This window comes from Oreochromis aureus, linkage group 18 (assembly GCF_013358895.1).
Source record: "Oreochromis aureus strain Israel breed Guangdong linkage group 18, ZZ_aureus, whole genome shotgun sequence".
NCBI lineage: Eukaryota > Metazoa > Chordata > Actinopteri > Cichliformes > Cichlidae > Oreochromis > Oreochromis aureus.
The window spans coordinates 21,951,221-21,976,491 of NC_052959.1; the positions used below are offsets into that span (position 1 = coordinate 21,951,221).

The 25,271-nt window shown below is 41.8% G+C and overlaps 1 protein-coding gene and 1 long non-coding RNA gene across 2 annotated transcripts in view; one reads left to right on the forward strand and one right to left on the reverse strand.

Annotated features, from left to right (window-relative positions):
* The window catches only part of LOC116333553 (rab effector MyRIP-like), a 72,179-nt gene extending 54,191 nt beyond the window's left edge, over positions 1–17,988 (reverse strand). The window contains exon 1 of the mRNA XM_039601862.1: positions 17,969–17,988. The gene's annotated coding sequence lies outside the window, so the exon portion shown is untranslated. The remainder of the gene's footprint in view (positions 1–17,968) is intronic.
* Positions 3,141–9,564, forward strand: LOC120434207. The gene is made up of 4 exons (XR_005608990.1): positions 3,141–3,356; positions 4,807–4,889; positions 4,994–5,079; positions 7,586–9,564. It is a non-coding gene; the product is annotated as an uncharacterized LOC120434207 (long non-coding RNA).
* Positions 17,989–25,271: the final 7,283 nt, after the last annotated feature.

Here is a 25,271-nt window from a genome sequence, read left to right on the forward strand (position 1 = left end):
AAACATTTTCCTGGTGAGTTTGTGTGCTCACATTTTTGGTCATATTGAATGCACTAAGGCCCAGTAGAATAACAAATAAATAAATAAATAAATTGTCAGTTTTGGCCGGCGGTCATAGGTTCTGTCCAATAATATGACGCGAGACTGGAGTAAAATACATCCATGGATTGGCACTTTATTAAAGAAGGAGCATGATAACAGCACAAAAACACTACCTACAACTAAACAAAATGGCTTCCTTTTATACTCTACCTTTTCAGGTGAGCATCTGAAAAGTCCAAGTATGGGGTTAACTAATCAAAATGAAAACATAACCCTCCACACAAACAAACATACAATTACATTAAAGCACATCACAACATATACATATTTCCAACACGTACTATAAACAAACCAATAACATAAGCTTCACCCATTACTATATAAATTAAAACCCTCTTTATCCATACTCCCTAACCTGGCACACTGGTCTGCTCCAAGAGCTCTTAAACAGGTGATTGAGCCGCTTTCAATCTTTTGCTCCACATCCTGCAAGAAGCAACCAGGCCAGGTGAGTACCTTTATAAGTTCACATTTCACATAGATTTAGGTTACTGACAAATGATTAACTGTAAGCAGCTCTAACTTTGGCTCTTCTTTGACACAGGTAGGATGGCCAGTCCCACTGTCTCTTCACCGTTACAAGCTGTCAATTTAATCGTATGTCAAATAACCCAATAAAGAATTCATAAGAACTAATGTGTTTTTCTTTCTTATACTAATTTAAATTCCCAATCCAACAATTAATCTCTAACAATACCAACCAGGTAATGAAACCCTGGTCTCCATTACATAAATAAATATCATTTTGAATTATTTTGAATGCAAAGCAAATCTATTAGTCTGAAATAAGTATAACAGACCCAGTTTTACATGCCTATTTATCTTCTGCATTGTCTCAGTCAATGAACTGTCACAGACATTAAACACTAAGATTGTGTAGATGTACTTACTGAACCAAGTGACACAGTTACAATGAGCTTGGGTTGTCAGAAGAAGTCATGTAACACTAAACACCGCTGACTGATGTAATCCAGCTAAAAGAAACATAAAGTCTGTGGATTGTGCAGTATTACACACAAGTTACATAAATTCATGCATATTACCAAAGAGCGGCAGTAAAGAGGTCTGTCTTCTTTTTAATTATATCACAGCTTGACTTGATCTAACTCTTTGAGGCCTAAAACATGAAACATTTGCCAGAAAATTTAAATTTAAAAAAAAAACTGGTGTTTATTGAACTTTCTGACAAAAGTTTGTCAAAATGAAATTGAATATTAATTTGCATATATGAGTTTTAACTTGTATAACATTTGCTACATCTTGCACACTGATGATGTAGAAGTCTCAAAACACAAAAAACCCCTCATGATGTGATTTCTCAGCACAGATAACCTTTAATCTTGCAACCTAAAAACTAGCTTGAAGCCAGACAGAAGTTTTGATGAACTAAGAAAAGACATGTTTCTCTCTGAATGCCTAAAGGTTTGTTGGGGTTATTTCTTCGTGTGTTTTTAGTAGCACGCAAGTCTTTGTTGATACCTCAGTAAAGAGAATAGCCACTTCCTTCTGTTTTCCAGACTTTCTGACAAACTAAGCTAACACTGAGTTTGTCATAAGTCATATTTTCACAGAGATGGAGAGAATTGAGCCACAAGTTTACAATAGTTAGTACGTGACAAGTGATGAAACTGTGGCTTTGACTGTGGGTTTGTGTGAGTGTATATGAGCCAAGAGATGGCTGTTTGCTATGTCTATTGCTGTAGCGTAAACTGCTATTTCCTCATTATTGTTCTGTAGACGTGGCTTATTGTGACACCAGTTTTATTCATCTCCTATGGTTGAAAGCTTACATTCACATCACAGGAATAATTTAGGTGATTTTAATGATTTATTTGAAGTGTTCTTTCTCCAGGGTAGAATGATTGCACAGAGTACATCTTTAATTCGGTGCACAGCCACACAGCACTGTTGATGTTGTAACAGCAAACTATACTTTGGCAAATATATGAACAGGTTAAACAGTCAGTAAATACTGAAAGTCATTACTGCAGGCAAACCACCAGCATCAGTCAGATCAGATCACTGTAGTTTATTATTAAACTTAAAGTGCTCTATGAATATGTGAACACTTTAATCACCACTTTTTAAGATGTACTAAAATTGATGAATATTTGGCCTATTTGAAGCCAGGCAACAACAAAAAAAAAAGGAAAAAATGGCAAAAAGTGCAACTTTGTAATTTCAACAATCGAGAATTTGATGGATTCCAATAAACTATTTCATGAAATGAATGTTTGAACAGCATTTTTACTTTTTCTTTATTCAGCTGCAACCTCACTGGTGTTTTAGGATCTGAGAGGAAAGAATAAATATAAAAAAAGAATTCAAACAACAGCTTAGACTGTTGTGCAAATTTTGTAAATAATGTCAGCAAATATAAATAGAGGCCCTTTAGGATTAAATATTAAAATTTAAAGAACAATAAAAGTATTGTAAAATTATTTGCATCCAACAGGGGGGAAAAAAGCCCTATAAATCTACATTTATAACTGCAAGTCATCAAGGAAATGTCTGATGGATCTTTCAGGAATAGTGATGTTGCTTTTAAGATTACTGATTGGTTAGTAGGCGGCAACAACCTTCATAGTATAGAAACAGTTGCATACTTTGATCTTTTCGATTTGTTTACTTGTAAGTTTGTGAAAGTAGATGTGAAAGGGTTGTGGCTGCATATTCATAGGCTTTTTACACGTTATGATACCAATTTAAGGGCTTGTAAACAGATCTTGTCATTGTTGAGATAGCATGGAAAGCTGTGACATCCTGTCTTCAGTCTTTATGCTACATAATTAAGTTTGTAAGCTGTTTTTCTTTAAATATAGTCTTCCATCTATCACCTAGCAAGAATATAAAGAAACATATTGAAATTAACCTCAACCAAGATTTTAAAAATGGTTTTCACTGTAGTAAAACCACAGCTGTTAATGTATTTGGGTCACATCTCTTATGCACTCTTATTAATGTAACTAAATTTCATGTTGAGACTGACTTGCATGCTGTGGACATGACTTGCAGTTTCCTGTTAGTACAAAAACACAGCTGGCAGTCTGTTATTGTCACATCTTTGCCCACAGCGGTTCTAGTGAGCATCGGCTTGCTGTTCATTTAGTTTCTCAGTCATGGACAAAACTGTGCTGCTCCTGCTGTACCTGCAGGTTGTTCTGCTCATCACTGCCTTTCCTTCGGACGCAGCTGGTCAAGTTGTAGTGAAAGGTCCAGATCAGGTAAAAAGATCCGCAACAGCAATCAAACAGGTAGGGATACATAAATATAATAATCTGTCTGAATTTACTACAAATTCCATATTATATTTTGTGGAGAGTAGAACTTTAACAAAAAGATTAATGCCGCAGAAGAGAAAGCTCTCTGTTTTAGGTTGTATCAAGAGACCTGGATAATGTGGCTGGCAAATGTGTTTGATTTTGAGTGTATTTCTACTTTTCCATTACGAAATTGGAACGTAGCATCATAATAGGTGTTTGTGCAGTTTTATACTCCCTTAAGTTCATTCTTTGTGTTTGGAAAGATTCATCAAAACTTGAAATTTTTTGGAAAACATGCATGCCGTATCCTCCAAACAAAAGAGGAGAGACCATCAGGCTTGTTATCAGTGCTCAGCGCCAATGGAATTGATACATGTCAACAATGCACATGTCTAAAGCCACCATTACTGCATAAATGTATATACAGGCTTAAGAGCAACAGATGCTCCCAGTCATATGACATATTTTGTCAGGGGGTCCTTTGGATATTTCAGCAAGACATTGCTAAGCCACATACTGCATCTTTGCAATAGCATGGTTACGTGAAAGCAAAGTCCGGGTGCCTAACTGGCCTGTCTGCAGTCCAAACCTTTCACCAACTGAAAACTAAGTCCACTGTGAAAAAAGAAATCTGTCATGAACAGCTGTGTGGCAGGAAGAGGTTGGACCCAAAAGCAGGACTCAAAAACAGAGGTGTAAACTAAAACAGGAAGTTTTATTGCTGCATAAAAATATTCAAAAATAAAAGCACTAACAACTGAAAACTCTGAAACTAGTAACAAAACTAGAAATAAACAATTAGGGAATACCAATAGAAACTAACTGGTCAAACTAGGAACACACGAGAGACTACACAGCTAGCAGGGACAATGTGACAATGAGCAGAGCGCGACTGAAGATTTAAATACACACAGGATAACGAGGGGATGGGCAACAGGTGGGAACACAGGAGGAACAAATCAGACACAATAAGACGGGGGAAGAAAAACTGAGGAAAATGCACGAGAGACCAGGACTACCAAAATAAAACAGGAAACACAACACAGAGCCAGACAGTGAGACAGCGATGGAGACATGATGGGCTGGGGAGAACACAGATGAGACAAGGACACAAAAGGAAACAGACTAAATGAACAAGTAACTAAGAACTCGTTACTTGTACCAAAATGGTACATTTTCTCAGTTTAAACATTTGACCTGTTTTCTATGTTTTATTAGATCAAATGTGGGATTGTGAGATTTGCAATTTATTGCCTTCTGTTTTTATTTATTGTTTACACAGGATCACAATTTTTCAAACTCCTTCTGGACTCTGTATATCAATCTATAAATGTCATGACTATGATTTCTTTATACAGTAACAACATGTCTATATTTTACATGTTGATTTTAATTTATCATCATTGCATAAAAACGCAATGTTCATGTCGTTTCATCATAGGTGGCAAACAGGACGGTCAACCCATCAAAGAAAAAAATACAGGCGAGAAATTGTTCCTGGAGACCTGGAGCGTGCGGCCCATTGTAAATAACAAAACAATTTACCATTTTCTTTATTTCCTGCTGTTACAGAACAGCAACGTGATAAACACTGAATCATCTTGTGAATTATCCTTCTGTTTCCAAAGCTTTCGTATTAAAGAAAACCAGGGGTGATTCTAGGATCAGAGCTTTGGGGGTGCTGAGCACCCAGAGAGCTGCCCATCCAATCAAGGTAAACTTTACTCGTCACGATGAGACTTCTTCCCTGTCTCTGTCAGTCCCTGCATCCTTAAATGTCTCCAGTTGTCCCGAGTTCCCTCTGACTGTCTCCTTGGTGCATTTAAACCCCTGTTCCTCCCTGTCCTCATAGTCTGTTGTTTTCATCTCCATTATCAGTCATCATAATTTTACCCTCTCTGTGCAAGTCTGCAAATTTCTTTATTAAATCATAAGATTCTTAAATTCATCAAGTCTCTCTGTGCCTGGGTCCTCGTCCAAAACATGACATCACTGGTTTGTACATTTTAACACAACTGAATCCCCACATTTGTGAAAGAAAAGCAAAACACTTTTTTGAAAAGTCTGTAACAAAACCATCAAATCTGATAACGATTATTTAAATGCTGCTAAAGACTACTACTGCCAAAGAAGAATGGATTGGAATTTAAAAACAAAATACATATCCTAACCTTAATTGCTGCGGGAGAATAATGAATGATGCTCATAGTGAGTAAAAAGTAAACTGAGTGCATTTTTTGGACAGAGATTCACTTTTAAAGTGTATGTATAATACAATACAGATACATAAAAAATACACTCCAAAAATAGAAGAGTCCTTGAAATGTACAAAATATTATTAAAAAATTTGAAAAATAGAGACACCTTGGCCTATGGTACAATGTATACACTGAATGAAAAGGTCTTTACTGCAGATACTACTAAGGTTAAAAGAAAAGAAAAAATCTGCAGAACCAATGTCGCCTCGCCTTGAGGTTGGCAAATCTGTCTATCACATTTTGGTGGTCAAGTCTCTCAAGCATCTCTTTCTCAACTGACATCACAGCCAGGTGATGGTGTCTGCTTTGACCCATGGTACTTCTCAGCCAGGTATGGAGCTGACGCAAGACACTAAAAGACCTTTCACAGATACAGCTGCTAACTGGGTTTGTTAGGGCAACCTGAATAACAGTTTTCAGTGTGGGGAAGATCTGATTATCCAGAAGATTGTACAATGTTAACATATCTGGAATGGCACCAGCCTCACTCTTGAGCTTCAAAAAGTTTTTGGCAACCGGGACTTCCTCTGACTGAAGTTCAATATGGTAATGCAGTGCCAGGGCTGACAACCCAGTTTGTTTTGCAGATTCTGTATAGCAGCTTTAATATAGGGAGAACACAACTTCCAGATTGTATGAGTAAAATTAGTTGTTGTTTTGTTCTTTGCCAGTTTAACAGTTTCTGTTCTGCCTGTTAGTATTCCTTGTCTGTTTTCTTACCTGGTTCTTCCTGACCTTGTACTTTCTCCTCATGTTCCCCTCTTTCCTCTCTGCCTCTTTGGACTGACAATCATACACAAATAGATTGTATTCAATTAGATTAAAAAAAAAAATACTATAAAGATCACTAATAAAAAAGTCCTCTCTCAGTGTACTTTCAACCAAAAGGCAAATAACCAAACCACATGTACATCTAATAAAGGATATAAATACTGAAACACTGATCCAACATTATCCTTTATTGATCTTACACTTTTACCTGGATGTGGCTCCTTTTTTTGAAAAAAACTTCCTCATATCCATTATGAACCTGGCTGTCTCTCTGTACACAAACATACACACACACACAACAGGAGTTATAAGGTTAATGGGGATCCAGTCAGTTAGCTAGTTAGTACCTTGGGTTCAATATCGGCACATGCAAATATGACAAAATAACCAGTTTCTCTCATTACATTTCAAACAGGACAGTGGTAACAACAATAGGCTACGGACAATGTTAAGTTTTAGATTTTAAATAGGCTCTATAAATTTCAGTGGGAGCAACAAGGCGGTCAAATATCGCTGATTTTACTACAGAGCAGGACGGATTGTAGGGTAGCAAACATAGTCAGGAAACACGTTTTCAACACTGCAGGTTACCTGGGTGTAAGGTTTTTCAGCTAAAAAGAAACATGGCCTGACTCCTACATAACTATATAAAGTGTAACTGAAGGTTAAATGCAGCTAATATGTCCTGTTTTAAGCCAGGCACTTACACCTCCGCTCGGCTGCGTCTCAGCCACTATCGCTCTGGCTCTGGCAGCAACGGCGCTAGAGCCAGAGCAGGGGAGAGCAGAGCTGGAACAACCCATTTTGGGAGAGGGGGGGTTATCTATACTTTTGTTGTTAAAATGTTCCATCTCAATTAAGTACTGTATGCTTTTTATATTTTTAGTAGTGTGTCCCACAAACAGCAAATATTGTAAAAAAAGAAAAGAAAAAAGAAAAGAAATCTTTGGGGGTGCTTTGATTCATTTTGGGGGTGCTGAAGCACCCCCAAAAATGGGCTAAGATCGCCCCTGCAAAAAACAATAATGGATTGCAAAGCCCATGTTTTTCTTTATAAAGAAAAAGCTGGTCCTGTTACTATGATCACTATTGCAATTGTTTTTATTTTTGTTTCAAGCACATAGATATTTAGAGCTAAAGCAGAGCAAAGACTGTTTTATCAACTATTTTTTCATTTCTATTTCTCTGCAGGGCCAGTTTACCCATCATACATTGCTGCAACCAGAAACTCCTTCCTGCATTTTTCCATTGACCTGGGTGCTTCAATAATCGACGCATATAAACTATCACAACAACAGATTCTCTGCAAACATGTTGCAACATTGCAGTTGGTGCAGCAGTCACCTCGCATACATGACCAAAATAGACAGATGCTAAATTTGAGCCAGCTCACTAGATTTCCCTGAGAAGTCAGAAATTAAACACAAATAACATTTAACCACTAAAACTAATTTCGGAAGTAAATATAAGGCGGAGTATTAGGGCCACATTAGGAAAATAAAATATTTTGATCAATTTGAGAATAAAGTCAAAATTTCAAGATTAAATTTGAAAATCTATTTTGAGCAAAGCATCGAAATGTTGTTGTTTCAAGACAAACTGCCACGTTTCTTATACCCTCTACAAAATGCCTTGTGTAGATGAATTAGCCATTTCAAATTGTACAAATCCACTCTTCCAAGTTTGTGTTTTTCCGTCTGACCAGATGCAGCTTTCTGCACCATCATTTCAACGTCCTTTTACTTATCACCATAATATGTTTGTGTGCTAAAAGAGAAATCATTTCCTTCCTTGTTACTTAAGCCAATTCTGAAGTGCAATTTCACTCAGAGGGTACAGCAACCATGGCTGATTGTCTTGAAACAAAATAGAATTACAATGTTATTCTCAAAATGATCATTAATATTATTTTTTTATCTTTATGTGGTCCTAATACTACTTTGTATAAATAACCTTGGCATCCTATTTTTTTTAAAAATCCTAAAGCACTTAACTGTTTTCAGTTTTTTTTAGTAAAACTATGAATTTGAAAAATCGTAGATAACAACAATAATTATTTTTATGTTATAAAAATGTATAAACATTGCATGTTGGAGGATTAACCACAGGAACATAAAAAGTGTTTTTGCTAATTACCAGTACTGTGTATTTAGGCCAGCTGTGGTGTAAACCTTCCACTGGATAGTAATAATAATTTTGTTAAGTACTGCATGTGCTGAGTATAAACTGGACTAATAAAATATTTAATGCACTTCACATTTGTGTGAATTAGACTGATATTCTGAAAAGAAGCTGTGTAATAAATTGTAAGATTATCAGATCAACTCAGAGCAAAGAGGCGGGAAAGGAAATCTCCACCAAGGTCTAAAAATTCCTCGAATTAAATTGTGCTGAAGAAAAGCAGCCTGAGAAAATTGGTGTAAAAGACCTTAAAGGTATACTGGTTACACAGTGCCTTACTTACTTATATGTTCTTCATTTTGTTTTCATAGCCATACTTTATATTTTCATCAATGGTAGAAATAGTTCATAATCTGAAACACAACATATCTGTCAAACATGGTGGAGGCAATGGTATGACATTGGAACTGGTGGAACTGGGTCATTAGTGTTTATTGATGATGTGACTGTGGATAGAAGAAGCAGTATGAACTCTGAAGTGTACAGGGCTGATCTATCTACTCAGATTCAGCCAAACGCTGCAACTGCAAAAGCAAAAAAATGAGACATAGTTCCCATTCCCAATGGCCAAGTGAGTCACCTAATATCAGTCCAACAGAGGAGGCTTTTCAATTAATAAATAAAATACAAAACTGGATGCAGAGAAACTCACAAACAAACAGCATCTAAAGGTAACCACAGTAAAGGCCCAGCAGAGCATCTCAGGGAAGGAAACAACATTTTGTGATGAGTTTTAGGCATCAAGCAGTCATTCATTTCAAAGGATTAAAATAACCTTCATGTTTAAATTAGGTTGGTTTGTGTAATTAATGTTGCGACTCTGAAAATGGCAAAGTATAAAAATGACTGTAATTCTTGTAATTTTTGGAGGACTGCACACAAGTGCGTCTCCGTGGTCTCTGCACAATTTTAATTTCCACAATCCCTCTTTCTGTCTAGACCAAGATCTACTCAAATGGAAACCAAAAATAAAAGAATATCTGCAATAATAAATCCTAGGTTTTTGTTTTTTTGCAACACTAAGAACAGAAAAAGTGTACTTTTATAAACCGCTTTGATAAGCTGATTATCCAGCAGTTTCACATTTACTAGCAGACTCAAAGAAATAAAATTTCATCAGAGGTAAGGAAGTTCAAAACTGTCAAAAACTATGAACAGTGAGAGAAACCAAGGTGCATTAGAAAAACAGCAGGATGGGGGAAAAGTCAGTACAGTTCACTTCCTAAACATAAAACATCTGGAGCTCAACTTCTGCTCCATTTGCAGGTCAAAACTCACCTGAGTCTCTCCTCCTCCGTCTTCCGCAGCTTCATGTCCCTCTGCACCACCTGCAGCACGTGCTCCGCCTCGTTGTCTGTCAGTCCTGTCAGATCAAGCTTTCGACCCATGGCTGACACCCCACCAGCTCTCTCAGCCTCACCGACTAAACAATCAGCTTGTTGTTTTCTTTTCTTTTCTTTTCTTTTTTTTTTCTTTTTAAACTGTCCCGTTTGGTTCTTTTGCCATCAGAATTATTGTCTAAAGGCGAAGAAAGATGCCCAACGGATTTACTTTACCAAATGGACCATCCCAGCCTTGCTGTAATGGTCCATTTGATTCACCTTTTATTGTTTATTTTATTTTCACTTGCTGAATACGGGACAGACTTGACTGGGGAAGGAAAGGGGAGAAAGAAAGAGGAAAGAAAACAGCGGGGAAGAGGGACGGGGAAAAAGGGCAAAACCCAAAACCAACAGAGTAAGCAGACAAAAAATACATATATCGATCACCTGGATCACCTGTTGAGAAAGAAAGAAGAAAGCAAGCAGAAGAAAACGAGAGTAATAAACATCATCACAATGATCTATGGGAATATGACAGTAAATACTAAATATTAAACATTATTGTGCAGCACGTAAGATCGACAGCGCACAGTGTGCTTTGAGGTAGGAGCCAAAAAGGGTGTAGTTTGTGTGTGTGATCACCTGTGTGTACACCTGTGAGCATGGACGCGCTTGTTTTTTTTTTGTTTTTTTTTAAAAGGTTCCTTCATGTAATGATCGGCTAGAGGGTGTGGGGGGCCACTGCCCCATCCTCCAGGGCATGACGCAGGTATGGAGGAGATCAAAACTCTAGACATCCAGAGGCCCCCAGAACACAAGAGACCAAGGAAGACCAACAGAGGGGCAGCCGCGCCACTATCCCAGAAAGAGCTGAGGAGAGTCCCAGATGAGGGGTCACTCAGCAGCCGCGGAGCAGAAGCCAGGGGGGGTTGCAGTGACGTGCCCGTGAGCTCCGCCGGCAGCCAGCTGTGCCTGAGTGACCGAGCTCCGGGCCGAACGGCCGAGGGCACCCGCCTCCGGCGGGCCCGAGCGAGCCCCAGGCTCCAGGCCCCGATAAGCAGCCGCCAAGGAGTGAGGAGCGGTGTGTACCTGGGCGCCCACCCCGGACACACAGAACCACCAACGCACCGATGTCTGAGGGCGTCCGCCACCAGCAGGGGAAGTGGTGGGGGGAGATAGGCCTCCAAACCTTGGAGGGCCTGAGATGTCCCCAGAGAGGTGGCGTCTGATACCCAACCTGACATATAGACACAGACAAACAGGCACACACAGATACAAACATCCATTCCCACCCTCATGCTCTCATAAGCAATTATTCCACACTCAACCAGCGGAGACAGACATAAAGAGACGCTGTACACACAATCACTCTCCCCAAGCGTACTCTAAGAACCGGGTCTGGGTACCCTTGCCCCTGGAGGGGAAACTACACCCAGACCCAGGTGGTGTTACCCTTTTCCTGCGGTGGGAGAAGCAGACCGCCCTGACTCCTGTAGCAGCAGGGAGGCCCCACATTCCAGACCCCAGTCGGACGGCCAACTCCTCCTCCCAGCCCCCCCGCTCCAGCAGGCCGCAGAGAACGGGGGTGTGTGAAGACTCCAAACCTCCCTCCACCCGCTCATATGTAGTGTTGGTGTATGTTTGTTCTAAGGTGCATTTAAAACCCAGGAGGGCATGGAGCTACCTGCCAGAGCAGCAGGTAAGCGCATAGCCCCCCCTGCTAGCCCTCAATGTCTACGTGTATTTAAAATTGAGAGGTGGGCAGCGACGCCAGGGGTGAGGTGTACACCCTTGTTGTTTTCATCTGGAAAAGAGAAAAATAGTCAGGCCAAATAAAATACACAAAATACAAACAAAAACACCTGAGAGTGACAAAGTTCCCAGAATACCTGAGTTTACAGCTGGATGGTTTAGTGCAAACTGGTGGAGGAAAAGAAATATATTCACTAAAGAAGGAGTACTTCACTACTTTATAGTACTTTACAGTTATAGTTACAAGTTCTAAGCCTCTGATTTTACACTTAAAAACATGGTATGACCATAAAACACAAACATTAAACTACTGTTAATCAAACATGTTTGAGCCTGATATCCAAGGAGTCATTAACTTTTTTCTCTTGGGTCTTTAATTAAGACATGATTCCTAAAATATATGCTGAGACTTTATGGAGAGAGTGAACCAGATCCAGGTAACATGTTTTCCATTCAGGCTTCTTTATAATTCTCAGCATGTCTCATAGGGACTAATTTATTACAATTAAAGTACTTTTACTCACTTTTGATACATTTTTATTATTAATTATACTTCACTGGGTTTTGTGTAAACTTGTAATCGAGTACTCTGACATAACTTACAGCATTCACAAGAAAAATCAGAGCTACTGACACTTCTTGTAGAAGAAATCTATTTTCTTTCCATCAGACCTGACGCTGCAGCTTACTTTTCTTTTTGTTTTTGAAACCGGAATGCGGACGTGAAACTAATAATGAACTATAACTATTCCAATCACAAGTATTTTACTGGAATGTGAAGCAAATAGTACCGATTTTAACGCAAAATACGAACACGAACAGAAGCGAACATGCAAGTTAATAGTTTTCATTCAGGCTGAAGGTGATAAAGTCATAGTTTGATTACAACAACTTACCAGAATCTGTGGCTAAAAATTATATTTGTGGATGTGCTAATACAGCAGAGATACTTAAATAACTCAGATTATGTTAAAGAAAATTATATTAGATAAATCCTTATAATAAACTTAATTCAGGCATATACAATTTTTAATATCATCAAGAGACCCAACGCACCAGTCAAATGAACACAGATGCCTGTTTACTAGAAATGCCTGACATTCCTGACTAAAGTTTGTATAATAGAGGCATAAATATGATCAAATGTGCTTCATTTTTCAATGTTACCTCAGTGTCATTTCTGATTAGTAATTCAGTAGGATAATCTATTAGATTATCTATTATAGGACCATATTATAGGACCAAGACAGTAAACAGCCAGAGCCATCTTTACTAACCTTATGGCGTATGGGGCACCGGCTCAAAATGGCATGCCTAATTACTGCATTTTAAACTAAGATGTGTTATTTAATGTACTCATTGGAGAAAAAAATCACTTTCCCACTTTGTAAAAAAAAACACAAAAAAACAAAGTGTTAGGATGCCTGGGTCGTTGACCCAGAGGTTTGAGTTTATTATATTATTCATCATTTCTAGTCTTTGGTTTCTTTGTTAGAGTTCTTTCTTATGGGTTATGTCTCTGTGTTATCCTTAGTTGCTATATCCCCGTGTCCAGCCAGTGTCTATGTCTGCCCTGGTCCCACGTCTCTGTTCCCTCTGTTGCAGTGCCTGCGTGTGAGTCTGTGTCTTTAGTTCAGTCTGTGTTATGTTTCCTGTTTTATTTTGAAGGTCCATGTCTGATGTTAATGTATCTGGTTTTGCTTCCCCTTGTCTCGTTAGGCCTGATTTGCCCCAGCTGTGTTTCCCTCCTTTTACCCATTCCCTGATTGCTCCCTATGTGTATTTAAGCCCTGTTTTTCTCTGTGTCCGTGTCGCGATCTACCATTTATTATGCTGTGTGTTTTGTCTGCTTGCCTGAGTTTATGTTTGAAGTCTCAGTTCTGGTACCTTTTTTAGTTCAGCATTAAAGCTGTTTTTTGAGTTTACTTTGTGCCTCCGAGCGTCTGCACTTTTGGGTCCACGATTCCTGTCTGCACACAGCCTACACCTAACAGAAGATCGCAACCAGAACATGGACCCCGCAGACGTTTTCACTTCGGAGTCAGATGCTGAGATGGAAGTGTTGGTTAAATTGCTGGACCGCATATCCCAGTCCGACAGCCTACGGGCTATGTCTGTGAGACTGAGCATAGTGGAAGCAATGGTGAAAACCAGCCCCCAGCTTCAGCAGTTTGCTTCGGATGCCAGTCTGGGCAGCACCATCGCTGCATGGAGGGAGCAGGTCAGGGCACGTGAGCTTGCCCTCTCTCTCACCACGCCAATGCAGCAGCGGTCACCACAGCGGGACCGAGTTTCCGCACCGCTGCCACGGACTTCATCTCCCTCCCCACGCCAGCGGGGGTCTCGTTCACCTGTCCGTTCGCCTGCCTTTTTCCTGGCGGCTATGTGGTCGGAGGGTGAGGAGGAGGTCTCCATTTCTCCACCGGTTCCCTCTTCCAGAAAGAAACGTCGCCCTTGCCACCGCCACTCCTCTCCCCAGTCTCATGCCTCTCCTGGAGGGTCCGAGGGGCCCGACCAGCCTTCTGTTCCCGCTGGCAGTTCTGGAGAACCGCACCAGCCTTTGTTTGCCTCTGCTGGAGGGACCCAGGGGCCTGTCCAGCCGTCTGTTCCTGCTGGGGGTTCTGGAGAACCGCTCCAGCCGTCTCCCGTCTCCGCTGAAGGGTCCGAGGGGCCCGTTCAGCCTTCTGCCTCTGCTGTGGGGTCCGAGGGGCCTGTCCCGCCTTCTGCCTCTGCTGGGGGGTCCGAGGGGCCTGTCCAGCCTTCTGCCTCCGCTGGAGGGTCCGAGGGGCCCGTCCAGCAACAGCAACCTGCCTCCACTGGAGGGTCCGAGGGGCCCGTCCAGCCTTCTGCCTCCGCTGGAGGGTCCGAGGGGCCCGTCCAGCCTTCTGCCTCCGCTGGAGGGTCCGAGGGGCCCGTCCAGCCACAGCAACCTGCCTCCGCTGGAGGGTCCGAGGGGCCCGTCCAGCCTTCGTCGCCACCACCTGCGGCTCCCACGCCGTCGCCTGCTCCTCCATCCGCGGCTCCCATGCCGTCGCCTGCGCCATCCTCATCTGGTCCAGCCTCCGAGTCTTCACCCTCGCCTGGTCCAGCCTCCGAGTCTTCACCCTCGCCTTCGCCTGGTCCAGCCTCCGAGTCTTCACCCTCGCCTTCGCCTGGTCCAGCCTCCGAGTCTTCACCCCGCCGCCTGGTCCAGCTTCCGAGTCTTCACCCCGCCGCCTGGTCCAGCTTCCGAGTCTTCACCCTCGCCTTCGCCTGGTCCAGCTTCCGAGTCTTCACCCTCGCCTTCGCCTGGTCCAGCTTCCGAGTCTTCAACCTCGCCTTCGCCTGGTCCAGCTTCATCCTCGCCTTCGCCTGGTCCAGCTTCATCCTCGCCTTCGCCTGGTCCAGCTTCAGACTCTTCGTCCTCGCCTGTAGCAGCCTTTGCTTCTGCCTCTGCGTCGCCTGGTCTTGCCTCACCCCGTCTTGCTTCGTCTGCGCCTGAGGTCTCCATGCCGTCTGGTTCTGCCTCACCCCGCCCTGTCCGCCTGCTCGCCCTCGCCCTGTCCGCCACTTTCCAGGCCGTTGGCTGGACATCATCGCTGTCGCGCCGGCCTCCGGACTTGCTGCATCGCTGCCGCTGCCCTCTGCGTGGCCGGCCTCCGGACCTCCTTCGCCTGGGTCGCTGCTGCTGCCCTCTGCGTGGCCGGCCTCCGGACCTTCTTCGCTTGCCTCGCCGCCGTTGTTTTTCGCACGGCCGGCCTCCTGAACTGCCCAGGTTTGGACTTTGGTGCCATCAGCCTCCGGGCCGGCCTTCTGACCTGCTCCGTCGCCGCCGGTGCCTCCCGCCTGCCCGGCCCCCTGAACTGTTTTCTGGGCTCTTGGGCTGTCAGCCTCCGGGCCGGCCCCCTGAACTTTTTTGGGTGTGTTTTGCCTGGCCGCCTGTGCCTGTCATGAGCCTGTTTTTGTTCTGTTTTCCAGGCTCCAGTGTTTGCGCTTTTTTTGTTTCTGGCTCCTTGTGTGTAGTTTGTTTATCATATTTTATCATATATATATATATATACACACACACATATATATACATACACACACACACACACACACACACACACACACACACACACACACACACACACACACACACACACACACACACACACACACACACACACACACACACACACACAGCAGGCCTTTTCCACGCCTAGGCTGGAAACACACGCTGACCAGCACAGAGGAAACCCACCAGAAACCTCTCCCACTGCTCCTACCACTCCACACCGTAGGCAGGACGCACGGAGACACCAGAGAAAGCCACCCTCCCACATCCAGTCCATCCCCAGCTTATATAACCTCAGAGAGGTGATTGCTGACTGGGCCCAGGTGGTAAACGAGGCCAATGAGCAGCAGCTGTGTCCTGGGGAGAGGGAAGAAGTGAGAGAGAGACAGAGGGGTGGAGCAAGAAAGGAGGAGGCGGAGAAAAACACCACGCCCACACAAGGGCAGTTTCAGGAGGCCCAGCTAGGGCCGTAACAGTGTAAATAATCATTTTTCAATCATAAACATAAACATTTTATTTTATTATGTCAATAACAGAAGAAGGACAATGTGTACTATATTAATGTTTAAGTACATCACTTTGTAAATGTTTATATCATTTACATCACTTTTATATCATATTTTTGTGTGCAGTGAATGTGCCCTATAGATAGAAACATAAACATAAATACACTACAGTCCTTATAGTATGATATGTTATTGTGACGGGTTGTGTGCATGATCTGAAACTACTGTGTCTTTTGTGAATGTAGTTAAGAGTTTGAGAATTAATTTTTATGTTAGTATAGCAGAGATGAATTTTCTGATGATGCTTGGATTAATTCACTGAAATTCCCACTTTATAGCCACCTCATACTGTACAGTATAAAGACAGTATAAACAGTATAGTGTTAGTGTAGGGAATGCAAATTAGCCAAGATAGCTGGTCAAACGTTGTACATATTGTTGAATTCAGTTGTGTAAATCCACAAAGAGCAGCTGGCCAGCTGATCACAGCCTGCACATAAGGGAAAAAAGTATATGAGCCAACATACTGGACACTGTTCTGCCAAACAACAAACAAGTATATTGCCACTATTGTGCCTGACGTTATTTAATCATATTTTAAATATTATTGAATTTAAAATTTATATTTATTTGTTGCACAACTTAAAACTTTAAATTCCTTTCAATAAAACAAAGTCTCAGATTAAATTATTCTGAAACTAAGTTTAAGATTCTCATAACATTGTATTGCAAGTTACATTACTAATAAGATCAATATAAAATGCATTTATTGTTCAGCCACAAGTGCAGTCTTAGGTCAAATAACACATTTGTTTTGCATTCAAACAAAGAAGCTTGGTTTGCTGTAACATTTTAAGGATGGTTCATTTCTCAGTCCAGGCATTACTGCCTGTCATGAATGTAGGTGATCCAAGTGCAATGGCCTGAAGTGGCCGCAGCTCACTGCAGCAGCCTCAGCTATGGAGCTGCAGGACATTGTCCATTCTGAGTCAATGTCCCCAGCCTCCCTCACAATGCTGTCAAACTGGGAGTTGAAGATCTCCTGAACTGGAACCTCTGCCAGGCCTCCCAAGTGCACCCTCACTATACGTTTTGGTGCGCCAGGTCTGCTACCTGACCCAACTCACCATCGGGTGGTGACCACTTCACATCTCAGCTCCTCTCTTCACCTGAGTGTCCAGAACATCCAGTCACAGATATTCAACTCAATAAACAGCTTGGGGTATCTCTCAACCTCATGCACTAGCTCGGGCTAGCCGAGCTACCCCACCACACAATAATTCCATGAAAGCATATTTTTTAAAAGGGCTATGGAAACATAGCCACTAACTTTTTATTCTGGATGCTTTCTTGCTAGATATAAAATGAATTCAAGATGCCTATATACTCATCAGATTTGCAGATCATGACCATGAAACAAATTTCACTGTTCAAAACTTGCAGACTTCACTATATACTGTGCAGACAGTGTGGACCTTCTAAACTATGTTTGTGGGATATGATGTTTCAAGAAATGTAGAACAACTGTCGTTGTTTGTATTTACATACACAGCGTGTCTTGTAGAATTTACTGGGCTCAACAGTAATAGCATAGTGCAGTCATATCTCAGGTGTAATAACAGAAGACAGGAAAAGATCAGTAAAGAACCAATTTCCCCAAGCCAAAGCACAAATGAAACGAGAAGTAAAACAGGTTGGCCTAAAGCATGATTAAAGTTCAGCATGATCATAAATGACACTGACGATTACTAATATATTGCAAAATCAAACTACTTACCACTCATTTTGAAGTCTTAGTCCAGGAGCTTGTTTTCTAGACTTGCAAGAGTCTGATGTAATGTGGGGAGGAAAAAGCAAAGAGAGGGAGAAAAAACAACAAATATTTAAGAGCTGATTTGATCCTTTATAATAATGCTTGCAGAGTCATAAACTTACAACATAGAAATCCAAATCAGAATATTTTCTTGAGCCCTAAGGTAATTGGTATTGGCATTGCCACCTTCAGTTGAGGCCTAAAGACCACCTAAATTAAATGTAATCATTACACGCTTATATATATATACGTATATACAGGAGTGCAGAATTATTAGGCAAGTTGTATTTTTGAGGAATAATTTTATTATTGAACAACAACCATGTTCTCAATGAACCCAAAAACTCATTAATATCAAAGCTGAATGTTTTTGGAAGTAGTTTTTAGTTTGTTTTAGTTTTAGCTATTTTAGGGGATATCTGTGTGTGCAGGTGACTATTACTGTGCATAATTATTAGGCAACTTAACAAAAACAAATATATACCCATTTCAATTATTTATTTTTACCAGTGAAACCAATATAACATCTCCACATTCACAAATATACATTTCTGACATTCAAAAACAAAACAAAAACAAATCAGCGACCAATATAGCCACCTTTCTTTGCAAGGACACTCAAAAGCCTGCCATCCATGGATTCTGTCAGTGTTTTGATCTGTTCACCATCAACATTGCGTGCAGCAGCAACCACAGCCTCCCAGACACTGTTCAGAGAGGTGTACTGTTTTCCTCCTTGTAAATCTCACATTTGATGATGGACCACAGGTTCTCAATGGGGTTCAGATCAGGTGAACAAGGAGGCCATGTCATTGGTTTTTCTCCTTTTATACCCTTTCTTGCCAGCCACGCTGTGGAGTACTTGGACGCGTGTGATGGAGCATTGTCCTGCATGAAAATCATGTTTTTCTTGAAGGATGCAGACTTCTTCCTGTACCACTGCTTGAAATGGTAAATGGTAAATGGCCTGTATTTATACTGCTTGAAGAAGGTGTCTTCCAGAAACTGGCAGTAGGACTGGGAGTTGAGCTTGACTCCATCCTCAACCCGAAAAGGCCCCACAAGCTCATCTTTGATGATACCAGCCCAAACCAGTACTCCACCTCCACCTTGCTGGCGTCTGAGTCGGACTGGAGCTCTCTGCCCTTTACCAATCCAGCCACGGGCCCATCCATCTGGCCCATCAAGACTCACTCTCATTTCATCAGTCCATAAAACCTTAGAAAAATCAGTCTTGAGATATTTCTTGGCCCAGTCTTGACGTTTCAGCTTGTGTGTCTTGTTCAGTGGTGGTCGTCTTTCAGCCTTTCTTACCTTGGCCATGTCTCTGAGTATTGCACACCTTGTGCTTTTGGGCACTCCAGTGATGTTGCAGCTCTGAAATATGGCCAAACTGGTGGCAAGTGGCATCTTGGCAGCTGCACGCTTGACTTTTCTCAGTTCATGGGCAGTTATTTTGCGCCTTTGTTTTTTTCCACACGCTTCTTGCGACCCTGTTGACTATTTTGAATGAAACGCTTGATTGTTCGATGATCACGCTTCAGAAGCTTTCGCAATTTTAAGACTGCTGCATCCCTCTGCAAGATATCTCACTATTTTTGACTTTTCTGAGCCTGTCAAGTCCTTCTTTTGACCCATTTTGCCAAAGGAAAGGAAGTTGCCTAATAATTATGCACACCTGATATAGGGTGTTGATGTCATTAGACCACACCCTTCTCATTACAGAGATGCACATCACCTAATATGCTTAATTGGTAGTAGGCTTTCGAGCCTATACAGCTTGGAGTAAGACAACATGCATGAAGAGGATGATGTGGACAAAATACTCATTTGCCTAATAATTCTGCACTCCCTGTAGATATATATATTAAAAAAAAAACACCCAGCACGCCCCTGCGGGCGGTTTATCCTTCAAGCTCGGGTCCTCCACCAGAGGCCTGGGAGCTTGAGGGTCCTGCGCAGTATCTTAGCTGTTCCCAGGACTGCGCTCTTCTGGACAGAGATCTCCGATGTTGTTCCGGGATCTGCTGGAGCCACTCGCCTAGCTTGGGAGTCACCGCACCTAGTGCTCCGATTACCACCACGGGACCACCGTTACCTTCACCCTCCACATCCTCTCGAGCTCTTCTCTGAGCCCTTGGTATTTCTCCAGCTTCGTGTTCCTTCTTCCTGATATTGCTGTCATTCGGAACCGCTACATCGATCACTACAGCCGTCTTCTTCTGTTTGTCTACCACCACTATGTCCGGTTGGTTAGCCACCACCATTTTGTCCGTCTGCATCTGGAAGTCCCACAGGATCTTAGCTCGGTCATTCTCCATCACCCTTGGGGCATCTCCCATTTTGACCTCGGGACTTCCAGGTTATACTCGGCACAGATGTTCCTGTACACTATGCCGGCCACTTGGTTATGGCGTTCCATGTATGCCTTGCCTGCTAGCATCTTGCACCCTGCTGTTATGTGCTGGATTGTCTCTGGGGCATCTTTACACAGCCTGCACCTGGGGTCTTGCCTGGTGTGATAGACCCCAGCCTCTATGGATCTTGTGCTCAGAGCTTGTTCTTGTGCTGCCATGATTAGTGCCTCGGTGCTGTCTTTCAGTCCAGCTTTGTCCAGCCACTGGTAGGATTTCTGGATATCAGCCACCTCCTCTATCTGCCGGTGGTACATACCGTGCAGGGGCCTGTCCTTCCATGATGGTTCCTCGCCTTCCTCCTCTTTCTTGGGTTTCTGCTGCCTGAGGTATTCACTGAGCACGCTGTCAGTTGGGGCCATCTTCGTGATGTATTTGTGGATGTTTCTTGTCTCATCCTGGACTGTGGTGCTGACACTCACCAGTCCCCGGCCCCCTTCCTTCCACTTAGCATACAGCCTCAGGGTGCTGGACTTGGGGTGAAGCCCTCCATGCATGGTCAGGAGCTTTCTGGTTTTGATATCTCCTCCTCTGGCCAGCTTATTATCCCAGCAGGGTACCTGATCACAGGCAGGGTGTAGGTGCTGATAGCTCGGATCTTGTTCTTACCATTCAGCTGACTTCTCAGGACTTGCTTGACCCTCTGCATGTACTTGGTGGTTGCAGCTTTCTAGCGACCTCTTCATGGTTTCCATTTGCCTGTGGGATGCCCAGGTACTTGTAGCTGTCCTCTATGTCTGCAATGTTGCCTTCTGGTGGTTTGATCCCCTTAGTTCTGACTACCTTCCTCTCTTCATTATCATCCAACTATACTTTTCCAATCTGAACAACATTCCAATGTCATTGCTGTATATCCTGTTGGTGTTGATCAGTGAATCGATGTCTTGTTCATTCTTGGCATACAGCTTGATGTCATCCATGTACAGGAGGTGGCTGACAGCTCCATTTCATAGTCCGTATGTGTAGCCAGTCTTGTCAATGATGTAGCTGAGGGGTTCAAGCCTATGCAGAATAGCAGTGGGGACAGAGCATCTCCTTGGTCCCGCACTTGATGTTGACTTGTGCTATTGGCTTGAAGTTAGCCTCTAGTGTTATACACCACATCCCCAATGAGTTCCTAATGAAGGCACTTAGGGCCTGTTGATCTTGTATAGTTATAGGCATTCCAGGATCCAGGTGTGGGGCATCGAGTCATAGGCCTTCTTGTAATCACTATGATGCCTGACAGGAGCTTCCATGTGGTACTGAGGCAGGTTATTGATCAGTAGGTGGATGGGACCGGTCCCTTCTGGCAGTCCTTGATGATCAGGACTGTCCGGCCTTTGGTTAGCCACTCCAGGTGTCTCTCATCAACTAGCAGCTGGTTCATCGGTGCTGCCAGATGCTTGTGGAGTGCAGTCAGCTATATTACCAAAGAGCATCAGTAAAGAGGTCTGTCTTCTTTTTAATTATATCACAGCTTGACTTGATCTAACTCTTTGAGGCCTAAAACATGAAACATTTGCCAGAAAATTCAAATAAAAAAAAAAAAACTGGAGTGTTTATTGAACTTTCTGACAAAAGTTTGTCAAAATGAAATTGAATATTAATTTGCATATATGAGTTTTAACTTGTATAACATTTGCTACATCTTGCACACTGATGATGTAGAAGTCTCAAAACACACAAAAAAACCCACATGATGTGATTTCTCAGCACAGATAACCTTTAATCTTGCAACCTAAAAAGTAGCTTGAAGCCAGACAGAAGTTTTTATGAACTAAGAAAAGACATGTTTTCTCTGAATGCCTAAAGGTTTGTTGGGGTTATTTCTTCGTGTGTGTTTTAGTAGCACGCAAGTCTTTGTTGATACCTCAGTAAAGAGAATAGCCACTTCCTTCTGTTTTCCAGACTTTCTGACAAACTAAGCTAACACTGAGTTTGTCATAAGTCACATTTTTCACAGAGATGGAGAGAATTGAGCCACAAGTTTACAATAGTTAGTACGTGACAAGTGATGGAAACTGTATCTTTTACTGTGGGTTTGTGTGAGCGTATATGAGCCAAGAGATGGCTGTTTGCTATGTCTATTGCTGTTGCGTAAACTACTATTTCCTCATTATTGTTCTGTAGACGTGGCTTATTGTGACACCAGTTTTATTCATCTCCTATGGTTGAAAGCTTACATTCACATCACAGGAATAATTTAGGTGATTTTAATGATTTATTTGAAGTGTTCTTTCACCAGGGTAGAATGATTGCACAGAGTACATCTTTAATTCGGTGCACAGCCACACAGCACTGTTGATGTTGTAACAGCAAACTATACTTTGGCAAATATATGAACAGGTTAAACAGTCAGTAAATACTGAAAGTCATTACTGCAGGCAAACCACCAGCATCAGTCAGATCAGATCACTGTAGTTTATTATTAAACTTAAAGTGCTCTATGAATATGTGAACACTTTAATCACCACTTTTAAGATGTACTAAAATTGATGAATATTTGGCCTATTTGAAGCCAGGCAACAACAAAAAAAAAAAAGGAAAAATGGCAAAAGTGCAACTTTGTAATTTCAACAATCGAGAATTTGATGGATTCCAATAAACTATTTCATGAAATGAATGTTTGAACAGCATTTTTACTTTTTCTTTATTCAGCTGCAACCTCACTGGTGTTTTAGGATCTGAGAGGAAAGAATAAATATAAAAAAAGAATTCAAACAACAGCTTAGACTGTTGTGCAAATTTTGTAAATAATGTCAGCAAATATAAATAGAGGCCCTTTAGGATTAAATATTAAAATTTAAAGAACAATAAAAGTATTGTAAAATTATTTGCATCCAACAGGGGGGAAAAAAGCCCTATAAATCTACATTTATAACTGCAAGTCATCAAGGAAATGTCTGATGGATCTTTCAGGAATAGTGATGTTGCTTTTAAGATTACTGATTGGTTAGTAGGCGGCAACACCTTCACCTTCATAGTACAGAAACAGTTGCATACTTTGATGTCTTCAGTTTGTTTACTTGTAAGTTTGTGAAAGTAGATGTGAAAGGGTTCTGGCTGCATATTCATAGGCTTTTTACACATTACGATACCAATTTAAGGGCTTGTAAACAGATCTTGTCATTGTTGAGATAGCATGGATAGCTGTTACATCCTGTCTTCAGTCTTTATGCTACATAATTAAGTTTGTAAGCTGTTTTTTTAAATATAGTCTTCCATCTATCATCTAGCAAGAATATAAAGAAGCATATTGAAATTAACCTCAACATGGATTTTTTTCTAAACCAAGATTTAAAAAGTGGTTTTCACTGTAGTAAAACCACAGCTGTTAATGTATTTGAGTCACACCTCTTATGCACTCTTATTAATGTAACTAAATTTCATGTTGAGACTGACTTGCATGCTGTGGACATGACTTGCAGTTTCCTGTTAGTACAAAAACACAGCTGGCAGTCTGTTATTGCCACATCTTTGTCCACAGCGGTTCTAGTGAGCATCGGCTTTCCGTTCATTTAGTTTCTCAGCCATGGACAAAACTGTGCTGCTCCTGCTGTACCTGCAGGTTGTTCTGCTCATCACTGCCTTTCCTTCGGATGCAGCTGGTCAAGTTGTAGTGAAAGGTCCAGATCAGGTAAAAAGATCCGCAACAGCAATCAAACAGGTAGGGATACATAAATATAATAATCTGTCTGAATTTACTACAAATTCCATATTATATTTTGTGGAGAGAGGAACTTTAACAAAAGATTAATGCCGCAGAAGAGAAAGCTCAATGTTTTAGGTTGTATCAAGAGACCTGGATCATGTGGCTGGCAAATGTTTGATTTTGAGTGTATTTCTACTTTTCCATTACGAAATTGGAACGTAGCATCATAATAGGTGTTTGTGCAGTTTTATACTCCCTTAAGTTCCTTCCTTGTGTTTGGAAAGATTCATCAAAACTTGAAATTTTTTGGAAAACATGCATGCCGTCAATGGTAAATGGACTGATTCTTATATAGCGCTTTTCTACTCTCCCGGAGTACTCAAAGCGCTCTATACAACATGCCTCATTCACCCAATCACACCCACTGTACAAGCACTTCTAAACACAGTGCAAACTAACCTGCATTCACACACATTCGCATCCGATGAACGCATTGGAGGGCAATTTGGGGTTAGTATCTTGCCCAAGGATACTTGACATGCAGATCGGGGAAGCCAAGAATCGAACCACCGACCTTCCGATCAGTAGCTGATCTGCTCTACCACCTGAGCCACAGCCACCCCGTATCCTCCAAACAAAAGAGGAGAGACCATCAGGCTTGTTATCAGTGCTCAGCGCCAATGGAATTGACACATGTCAACAATGCACATGTCTAAAGCCACCATTACTGCATAAATGTATATACAGGCTTAAGAGCAACAGATGCTCCCAGTCATATGACATATTTTGTCAGGGGGTCCTTTGGATATTTCAGCAAGACATTGCTAAGCCACATACTGCATCTTTGCAATAGCACGGTTACGTGAAAGCAAAGTCCGGGTGCCTAACTGGCCTGTCTGCAGTCCAGACCTTTCACCAACTGAAAACTAAGTGCACTGTGAAACAAGAAATGCAACTGTCACGTACAGCTGTGTGGCAGGAAGAGGTTGGACCCAAAAGCAGGACTCAAAAACAGAGTGTGTAACTACAACAGGAAGCTTTATTGCTGCATAAAAATACTCACAAATAAAAGCACTAACAACTGAAAACTCTGAAACTAGTAACAAAACAAGAAATAAACAATTAGGGAATACCAATAGAAACTAACTGGTCAAACTAGGAACACACGAGAGACTACACAGCTAGCAGGGACAATGTGACAATGAGCAGAGCGCGACTG